The sequence below is a fragment of the Protopterus annectens genome, chromosome 5.part0 (genome assembly GCF_019279795.1).
Source record: "Protopterus annectens isolate FY-2018-M chromosome 5.part0, PAN1.0, whole genome shotgun sequence".
Classification (NCBI taxonomy): Eukaryota; Metazoa; Chordata; order Ceratodontiformes; family Protopteridae; genus Protopterus; species Protopterus annectens.
In genome coordinates this window covers 1,328,405,431-1,328,417,261 of record NC_056735.1, presented here as the reverse complement: position 1 = coordinate 1,328,417,261, position 11,831 = coordinate 1,328,405,431, and positions in this window count along the sequence as shown.

Genomic DNA, 11,831 nt, shown 5'->3' with positions numbered 1-11,831 from the left:
GAACTCCAAAGCAGAAATGCAGGCAGCCCCCATCACCCAACACAACACCAATTACTTTTAGCCCACAGACTCAGTGTGGCCATCAACCACAACCAATAGGGCGATATAACGCACCGAACCCACAAGTCATAGGTGACTCTATAGGCGGTCACACTGATGTCCCACTCAGCAGGCTACACAAGGTGATAGTTACTGTCAGCTACCTGTCGGGTAACAGGATCCACAACATAACCTATGCACTCAGGTCACTCCTCAACAGGTACAATATGACTGTGTCATTCTCCATGTTAGTGTGAATGCCCAGAGATGTACCTTCCTGGACTACATGTAAAGAGACATGGAATAGCTCTCCGATCTTGTAGCCCAGGCAGGTATCACCCAAGCCCTGAGTAGCATTCAGCCATCGTCCAGACTGATAATGCAGTACAAGGACTGAATTGTTTACTTCAACAATTGGCTATGCTTCTGGTGTCATTCCAAGGGTATCCAGTATCTTTCTGCTTTGAATGACATGGTCAACAGAACACGATGCTTTGGCACAGATGGCCTGCACCTGTCAGCCCTTGGATTATGGATAACGGCTAAGGCTCTTGTTGCTCCTATAGTGCCTGTTTTAGACACAGTTCAAATAACATATTCATCACCATAACAGGAACAGGCAAGCAAAACCTGAGGGTAATGCTACTCAGTGCTTGACATCTTCATCTCAAACACACTCACCTGAGGCACTCCTTGTAATGGACCACTTAGATATCTATGCAGTGACTGGGACCTGCTTCTAGGCTCCTGAGAGCACCCCATGCACTACCAGGCTATTACTCATACCACACCTTTCAGTCATGTAACCAGTACCGGAATACCCACGGCGGAGATGTGTCCATATTTCCCAAGGATATCCACACCTCCAGGCTGGTTGCTTAGCACAATGCATCAGAGGTAATCCAAGTGCAACTAACTCTGGCCATAACTGTTATACAAATTGTAGCTTGCTACAGATTCCACACCATACCCCACGGTTAACGGTCCTCACTTCTTGGTGTACTGGAAAGTAGGGTTCAAACAGACACTACTGATGTGCGACTGACACTACCCCACCATTAACTGGGATACCTACTCATGTACCGACACATTAGGCCAATGCTTTCTGGGATTCATAACCTCCAATCGCCTGGATCAACCTATAGGTTCATAGGTTCATAGGTAGGTACTGGGCTATCTGCCCGAAGGCATATATTAGCCCAGCCACGTTGTGCAGTATTCACCACCCCTTTGGTTAGTTCCCCAGGCCCTTGATCTAGTAGCTAGTACCCTTGGCCCCTATCTAGTAGAGCTGTTGGTATGATTCCCTGGTGTGAATTTTCTGTTACACATCCACTCATCAAGGTTCCTCTTGAAGAGGGATAGTGAGGGTCTCTGTCTTATGTAGATCGGGACCTTGATCCATAGCAAGGGAAGTCTTTGCAAAGGGAATCTATCCCTCCAGCATGTTCTATTCATTGTTGTGCTGAGGTTTATATCCCTAGAGCGTGTAGCTCAAGTGGATTTGGTTTTGCTAAGATGGAGCATGTCCAACAGTTCTGGGTTGGACATGGCTCTATATGTTAGACAGAGATCGCCTCTGAGAAGGTGGTTTGCAACAGAGAAAAGCCTTAGTTTTTTCAATCGTGCTGCATAGGGCAACTGTTTGAGGCCAGTAATCCTCTTAGTGAGGTACCTCTGTGGTCTCTCCAGCTGCTGGAGATGCCTAGCCAGATACATTCCAATTGGTGCATTGTACTCAATAATGGGTCTGATGAGGGAAGAGTAGGGGGGCACCACTACATCCTTAGATCTTGATGCGAACACTTTCATGATCAGATGGGTCACATAGAAGGATTTTCTAACCACCTTGGCAACATGATTATCAAAGGAAAGCTATCTACTTGTGTCCCTAGATCCCTTATTACTACTTCAGATTTCAGGGGGTTACCTCCTATGTGGTAGTTCACAGGCACTCTGTTTTTTCCAAAGGGGATTACTACGCATTTTTTAGCATTTAGCCTGAGACCATGGCTTTGACACCATGCATCAGTCTCATTAAGGCCCTTCTGGAAGATATCCATGTCAGCCGGAGACACTATTATAGCACCCAGTTTGCAGTCATCTGCAAACGTGGTCAGCCACAACCCTTCAGTGCTTGCCTGTACTTCTGAGAAGTATATGCCAAACAGGAGGGTCCCCAGGACAGAGCTCTGAGGTACACCGCTCTTTACTGGTCTGGATTTGGACATAGATCACGCTACTTTTACTTTGTGGGATCTGTCTGAGAGCCAGTTTGCAATCCATCTTGTAACGTAAGGGTTTATGCTCAGGTTGGTGAGTTTATCAATAATACCTGAATGGGGAATGGTGTCAAATGCTTTAGCAAGGTCAAGGTAAGCCGTGTGTACCTCCTTTCTCTTATCTATAGCCTGAGTAACTGTCTCAAAGAAGTCCACCAGGTTCAGGAGGCATGATCTGCCCTTGACGAAGCCGAACTGTGTGGGGTCAAGTGTTTGGAGGTTCCCAAGCTCTCCATTTATGAGTTACATAATGATTTGCTCCATTGCCTTACAGATCAGATTGGTCAGGCTTATTGGTCGGTAGTTCCCAGGGTCAGTTGTGGGCCCACCCTTGTGCAGCGGAACCACCGTTGCTGTGCACCATTCTATGGGCACATATCTTGTCAAGAGGCTGACACTGAACAGGGTATTCAGATGCAGGGTTAATTCATTTTGGAGCTCACATATGACACAGCCCGGGACACCATCTGGTCCCATGGAGGCAGTGTTTTTAGCTTTAGATAGAGCCTTATTAACCAACGTATCAGTAATAATTGGAGTTACACAATCCCCTGGAATAGTAATAGGCCCTGTAGGTGGTGAAGGGGAGGAGAAATGTGCACTGAACCTGTCAGCCAACATGTTGGCAATGTCAGTGGGGTCATTGTATTTTGTTCCATTTTGTACTAGCTCAGAACAGACCTGAGCATTGCCATTTAGGTTTTTGACATAACCGTAGAAGGCCTTATGATTATCCTTGGCATCCTTGGCAACTTTTTTTCGAAATTGGCTTTAGTTGACTTAATGAGGGCCCTCAATTTCTTACTAAAGCTGATCAGGGAAGATTTTTCTACTTGAGATTTGGCCTTTTTTTGTATAAGTCTCCTCCTTTTATTGTATAGTTTGCTTATGGCCGGGGTCCACCAGACTGGTTTCTTCTTGCTTGAGGAAGGAGTCTTAGTTTTATTTGGGATAGCACGGTCCATGCAATCCTGAAGATGTATATAAAGTGCCTTGGTGTAGGATTCTGCATCCTGAATATCATTATCCTTCTGCAAGGGAATAGTGAAGCTTTCCACTTCTGACGAAAGTAGTTTGAAGTTTGCTTTGGAAAGGTTTTTTACAATGGTTTCTTTGACTGGGGGAGGTGGAGGGGTGAGGATGTCTAGGGTTATCAGTTTGTGGTCTGATCTGACCAGAGAGGGAGTGATAACGGGTGTGGTACAATGGGCGCCCATATTTGTGATGACTAAATCCAATATGTTGTCCCCTCTAGTGGGAGAACATACCAGTTGTTCAAGGGCATTTTAATTTATACATTCTATGAACCGCTGGGCATAGGAGTTAGAACTTTGGTAGTTTGCTCAGTCTATACCAGGGTAGTTGAAATCACCCAAAATTATGGTGTTGGGTAGGACCTTTATATTTTCCAATGCCTCAAGGAATGCTGAGTGAGCATCTTGGGACATGGTGGGCGATCTATAACAGGCTACAACTTGAAATGTGGTTTTGCCTGTTGATAGTTGCGCATGGATGATCTCTGGGGCATCATGCTGCGCCACTAACCTGGAGATGTGGGTATCCCTGATGAATATGGATACACCTCCGCCCTTTGTACTGTGATCTGGTAACTGAGGCTGGAAGGTATGATATGAATTGTAACATAGTAGTGCTGGGGTGCTCTCTGGAGCCTTGAGTCAGGTTTCCATCACTGCACAAACATCAATTTTCTCCATACTGAGGAGTGCCTCGAGTGCGTGCATTTTGAGGTTGAGACTTCTAGCGTTGAGTAGCATTACCCTTAGTTTTTGGTTACCTGTGCTAGTTACGGTGGTTGGTTTTGTCCTTTGAGCCTTGCCTAAAAAAGGCACTATGGGGATGGCAAGAGCCTTGGCCTGTATTCGAAAGTCTAGGGGAGACAGGTGCAAACCATCTTTGGTGAAACAGCGAGGCTTGTCTATCATGTCATCCCGGGCAGACAGACACTGGATTCCCTTAGAATGACACCAGAAGCTTAGACAATTGTTGAAATTGATAATTTTGTTTTTGTATTGTGGTATCCACACCACCACCAGGGCCAACAATATCCTAGACCTGGTCATTACCAACATGTGTGACTGGTGTTCCACACCTGGGGTTATCTCCTCGTTGGTCAGATCCAAACATACGCTAATCACCCTTGTTATCCACATCCTGGCACCACATCCTTTATGGAAAACACAGTACAATATTTCTACAAAGCCAACTTCAGGCTTCTTATGACAGCAGTAGTAAATGTCATGACACCCGAGCAGATGGACAATACAGTTACAACTGCTGAATCATACACAAATGCACTTAATTAGCCCTTACACAACTGCATGGATCATGCTATCTCAAACATAGCCATGGTGGTACCCACCAGAAAATGGATGCCACTCTGGTGGTTCACTGACATGGACATAATGTACAACAGAAGGAGGAGACTGTTGCAAAGTAGAGTACAATCCCATGAGTGGAGGAGCTCCCTGGTCAGCCTCAGTAGGAATCTGAGATCCCTTATCACATCCTCCAAAGCTAGCTACGTAAACATTACCACGACTAATTCCAAGGACTACCACAAAGCATTCTAGATGTATGTCACTACTCTTGATGGCAATACCCACATCTGCTCTGACATACAGCAGTTAGGCATGAACATTACAGAACTGACTGATATTGGCAACATCCTGGCAGATAGGTTCAGTGCTAACTTTACACCCCTCTCACACCCTAAAGGGCCCATATCTATACAGGAATGATGCAGAGTCCCTGCTATCACAACTACGCAGTTCAAAGCTGAACTCTCTAAAGCCAGGAACACAGCATCCATGTGACCATACAACATCCCAGGCTGCGATTTCCACGAACTTCAGAACGAAATGGCTCCCCACTTGGGTACCATATTCACTAATAACCTTGCATCAGGCATTGTGGCATTTGAATGGTGCACAGCAACAGTTTTCACACTCCACAAAGGTGGCACCACAATGGACCAGGGGAACTATTGCCCTGTATGCCTGATTAGACTGTTCTGCAAGGCTATGGAGCACATCATCATGGATCTCATTCACAGAGACATTGGTGGCCTCCAAACCTTTGATCCCACCCAGTTTGGATTTGTTAGGGACAGACCATGCCTCCTAAACCTGGTGGTGTCCTTTGAGACAGTTACCAAGGCAGTAGATGAGGGTAAGTAGGTCCACACAGCCTACCTTGACCTCTCAAAGGCTTTCAACATCGTTCCCCATTCTGGTATTGTCAACATACACATCCACCTGCACATCAACCCCTACGTCACGAGATGTTATGCAAAGTGGCTCATGGACAGAACCCACACAGTGAGGGTAGCATGCCCTAGTTCCTACTGTAAATCAGTTACAATTGGCGTTCCCAAGTCCCCGGTCATAGGGCCCCTCATGTTCGGTATATGCTTCTCTGAGGTACAGGCTAGCACAGGAGGACTTACCCTGACTAGGTTTGCAGACGTCTGCAAACTAGGGGCCATGATTGATTCACCAGCTGATACAGACACCCTCCATAAGGGTGTCACTGGGACAGATACCTGGTGTCAATAACATGGCCTTAAGGTGCATAGACATCCCCTTTGGATTGCACCAATCACCCCAGACTATCACATAGGTGGTAGTCCCCTACATACATAAGACATAATAAGGGATCTTAGAACCCAAGTAGATAGCATCCACTCCTTAAATAACCCTATTGCCAAGGTGGTGTGGATATCCTTCTACGTGGCCACCTTAATCTCTAATGGGTTTGTAGCCAGAACAAAGGCAGCCATTGTGCCTCTCTACTCATGACTTATGAAACACATTAAAGGGTACAACACCCCATTTGGGATGTACCTTACAAAACAACAGCAACGGCTTTAAATACCACAACATTACCACACCAAGAGGAATACTGACCTCTGAAGGATGAGGTATGCAGCCCAACTACAGAAACCTCAACTGTACTCATTTGCATACTGCATACTCAGAGGTGATCTCTGCTGAACATACAAGGCCCATGTCCAAAACAATATTGATGGATATGCTCCACATAAGCAAAAGCCACTGAGAGCCACATGCTCTGGGATATGTACCTAAACGCAACAATGACTAGGACGTGCTGGAGGGATACATTCCTGACCCGGACACTCACCATGCTTTGAAACATGATTCCTATGTACATCAGGCAGGGACCCTCTCTAGCACTCTTTAAGAGATACCTCAATGGGTGGATGGGAGACAGACATGTACACCAGGGATCACTGCAGTGGCTCTGCTGTACAGAGGTGCAAGAAACGAATGGCTCTGCTGTTCACAGGCACAGGACACTAACCTAGGGAGGTGCTACAAGTGAAAACACTGTAGTTAGGCTTATGAATGGCCTTGGCTAGACAGCATAGTACCTAACTATGAACCTATGAAGCTATTACATGTCCTTTGTGCATGGATAATTGACTAGCTCTTCCATTTCAATTAGCTATCATGCTGATACACTGTCTGGTGACTACAAGTCATATGTATCCTGTTATTGTGTATTGTACATGCCAATAGACATACCTGATGTTTGCATAACATAACAGTAATACTATGTAAAATGTTAGACACATCTACCTACAATACTGTACATTTCACAGTTTTTGCCACAATATCCCACAATGCAAATCATAATTGCACAGCAGGACCACCTTAGACATGTTATTCTCAGTTATACGCCCATACATATGCCTATTGTTACAGAATATCAACATATACTGTCCCCTTTTATGGCACGTACTTGTTGGACAAACCCTGTCACTGACAGTGGCTGGAGTGGAATTGTTGTGTTTAAAGCCCTTATATAGCATCCCTTGTGGTGTATGAGGTGTTTACATACCTTATTAGTATCCTGAGTTGATGATAATATAAGTCCTATTCGTTTTCTGTTTTAACGGTTTTCTCGTATGTACATATGGTTTGAATGTATGACAAGCCATCTTTTTATACTTAGATACCAGTAACATGTGGTATCCTGCCACCAATTGGTGTTCCAGAGTAGATGATTACATGAACATCAGCTGTGCAGCTACTCCATTAGCCAATTACATGGCAACAGTGGGGTAAAATTGAATGCTCCACTTGGGCATTGTCCCTTTGCCCTACCTTCGAGGAAGACGGCCTGGATGTGTTGTTTGTGATAAATTGCAACAGCTATATGGAGACACACACAGATATATTAACTTTATGGCCCCCGTGGATTGTGTGTAATGGCTAGAGGATGTAGTTCTACATGTGAGTGTAGCTGTTATATCAGCCATCTGATACGGGATTATTGCAACCAAACCCTATAACATCAGCGTCTGTTCCATTGTACAACAGCAACGATTTCACATAGGGCCATTATAGTGTGTCTCTCACAAGGTATGTTAAGGCTTCTGCAGATGTCATAGAGTGAGTGGATGTTTGTGATGTTATTACAGTCTGTATTGCAATTGTTTCGGGTGTGGGGGAGATGTAGGTGGGTGTACATAGCAGATGCAGGTGTGTAGGAACTGCATTTATACATATTCCATATGTGTGTGAGGGCTCCTTCCCTAATTGAAGACCTATCATTTAGTAGACTAATACTATGGTTATTGCATGCTTATTCATTAAGCCATTGTTAATTGGTTTCTGTATAGCATGCAGGTGATGTTGGTCCTTCAATCCCTTTGGAAATACATCAGTGTGTAATGCAATGTTGCTACATGAAAGCTGTCTCTTGTATTTCTGTCACAGATATTTCCACTCATTGGCGTTGTGTTGGTGACTGAACCTCTTTGGCTTGGGTTGCCACCTTTTCAAATGGCCATAGTGGGACATTTGCAGGACACACATCGGATTTTAGAGGCTGACACATACCCACGGTCAGTACAAAGTGTAGAACTTTTCATATATGCCTATATAAAAGCTTATATTCTTGTAGCGGTTTACTTGCTTATCCTGTTTCTTGTTACATGTAGGTATTTTAGATGCAGATGACTATTTTATGCAACAATTACATTAAATATGCAACATGCCAAACATCTTGAGATTGTAGGACATTAGTATTTGTACTCATTTTGATCAGGACACTACTGCACATAGAGGGACTGCTCCTTGCAAGGTGGGACAGGTGGTAACCCTATCTTTGGCTCATGTCCATAGCACATATTTGTAATAGTGTATAGACATATATACTCTCCATATCCTTTGTTCATAACGTTCGGTCGTGGCGGAATGTGTGATTGCTATGGTCCATGTTATGCACATATTTGAAGACTTCAACCACTGTATACGGCATACCCACGGATTCAGGAATGCACACACTTCGAACAACCACATTACCGTTCCCAGACTCCCAAACCCCACAATACCGAACACTCAAACTCGCGACAGTCAAACTCCCGGAACTAACACAAACACAGAACACACACACGCACAGACACACTGCTACCCATCACATCCAAACAAACCATCCTACACTACATATGGCCAGGTGGCCATGCCCCCATACACACCCCATGTGGGTGGCTGCGCCCCCACACCACACCTACTGTAATAATCTACCTCAGAGATAGCACAAACAGACATGAAGCAAACACATTACAGTCCCCCAGAAACACACACCACACTCAGAATACACACTTACACACACTACAGCAATCAGAAACACACTTAAACACAGTACCTACCTGGGCCGCAGCATCAGAAGCACTAACTAAATGTCCCTTAACATCGTGATAATAGTACTCGCAGTTCTAGTGTTCCAGTACTGTGGTCTTTTGGTCTTTAAGCCTCGTGATTACGCGTGTCGGTATGTAAAGCATTTGATATTTGGTAGTATCCTATTTATGTGTAACTCCATGGTTGTGTAGATGTTGTTAACCTATCTATATATTTACATATATATGCATATCCGTATATATCGACATATATCTCTCTATCACCCTTTCTCTCTCTATATTATATATATATATATATATATATATATATATATATAGAGAGAGAGAGAGAGAGCACACCTTTCATTGGGTACATGGCGGTGTATACTATTTCCCAAACTTCACCCTTTTGTGTTTTAACCTGTCACAATACACACCTGCCATTGATACATCTCAGGTAGCTTAGTGGTAGGTGATTGCGTACATGGTTGTGTGTTCTACTCCTGGCAGTGGTCATTTTACCTCTCAGAGCAGGCACTATTAGTACAAGGGTAAATAATGCATATTTCAGCAGTTCTGAGCAGCTTTGCCCGTGATCTGCATGATATTCAGCAAAGGTTAGACCTGTGGTGTTCATATCCATGTAGTCATGTTTAAATGACGCTTACCGGCACTTACCAGTGCAAAAATCCGCCAACATGTGCTTAAACATGCTCTAATGACCTGCATCCAACATCCATTATTCAGGACATCGGAATTATGTAACAGCCCTTGCAGGTCGTGAAACCGGAAACATGCATGAGACAGTCAGTGGCTTTACCACTGGGGCATCTGGGATATGTACAAGTGTTATGGTGTTTAGTATGTGGACTGTACTACGGCTGTTCCTCCATACTGCAAACAAATGTGTAACTCAATTAGTTTACATATGGATGATACCTATTAATGGTATGTCCACGTGATGCTTAATGGATGTGCTCCGGCTATGGGAATCCATGTCACAGTGAGCCATACACTGTAATGTGCTACACCTTGCCACAACCATAAGTGGAGAATGCTGGGGTGACAGATACCTGTCATGGGTACTCCCCATGCTTTGGAACTACATCCCTGATTACATTATATGGAGCCCCTCATTAACACACCAGGGAATCCTTGCAGAGTGGGTGGGGCACAGTGGCTACACCCCAGGGATCCGGCAATTGGCTCTGCTCCACAGAGGGACAGTTAGTTAATCAGTGGGGTGGCGACAGCAGACACATTTTGGCTAGGCTTATGAATGACCTCAGACAATTAGGCATGTACCTACCAATGTACCTGGGAACCTGTACATACAGTATCAACACATGCTGTTAGCTTAGTTTACTGTTCAGGTGTTGACTTACCTTGTACCAATAGCTGTTGTGTGTGCAATAGTTGAGGGCTGCCTATGTAGGATGCACACAGTAGACCACCTATACATGAGAATTTACAGGTGGTTGTGTGTGTGTGCCATCCATTTTACTGTGTGTGCAGGTGGAGAAGTGTGTCAGTCTGTAGGGGACTACACTGTCAGTGTATGTGCTATATGTTCCCTCTTTGCCAAGGCATGGGCATATTGGGCACGCCTCCATCTGCCTACTGGGGTTGGCACAGGGTGTTCATGGTCTGAATCCCTCTGTGCCTGTGGTGCCCTTGGCAATTGCAGTGGGCTGTGAGGGCCTTCACCATTAAGTCCCTGCTGCAGCTGTTTCTGCAGGATCATATTATGTAGCATGGCACATACTATGAAGACGTGGACACATGTGCCTGGAGAGTACTGCAAGGCTCCACCAGATATGTCCAAGCAATGGAACTGTGATTTCAGCATCCCAAACACATGCTCTATGATGATTCTGGTTTGTGCGTGTGCCTCATTATGGCATTCTTGCATGGGTGTGTGTGCATTTCTGATGGGAGTCATCATCCACGGCTCCAGTGCATAGCCAGCATCCCCCACAAGGTGGCCATATGGGATGTCCCCCCTGAAAAATACCTGGTACAGCTGTGAGGCATGCCAGATGTGGGAGTCGTGGTAGCTTCCAGGGCTGCCAGCACACACATCCGTGATAATGCTCTGGGCATTGCACATGACCTGGCAGTTGATGGAGTGGTATCTCTTGCGGTTTATGTAGCGCCTACCATGCTCACTGGGTGGTGACTTGATATGTATGTGCGTGCAGTCTATTGCACCCAGTACCTCTGGGTAGTCTGCCACATGGTGGAAGAGGTGCATATTACTGGCCAACTCCTCCTGAGTTCGGGGGAAGTATATATGCTTATTGGCATGTGGTAACATGGAATCCAGAAACTGGTGGAGTACCCTGGATGCTGATGCCTGTGAGATCCCCATGATATCTCCAGTTGGCCTTTGAAAGATACCTGTGGTAGTATTCTCAAACTTACACATACCTTTGTGTCTACTGGGATGGGTTCCCCTCTGTTGTTTCTGGCTCTGATGTGTGGCCGGCACAGCTCAACAGTTTGCTGTATGATGTAACTGTCCACCCTATAATGCTCTACTATCTCCAGATCAACTAGCCCCTGGTAGGTTACCCTTGGTCTGAACACTCTTCTCCTCCTCCAGTGCCTCAGGTGGTTGTCAGCATCATCCTCCACACCACCTTCAGTCCAACACATGCTGATGAATCACAGCTATGGCAGCTCCCAACATGTACATTGTAAAAGTTCCCCATCTGTTAACACCGATGGTGCAGTGTTTTGGAATACACGAGTGTGTGTGAGGTGCCTTCACACTTTATACTTTGGTGTTGAATTACATTTAGCTGCCGTGGATCACCTCTTGCCCTTGCCTTCACTTTTCA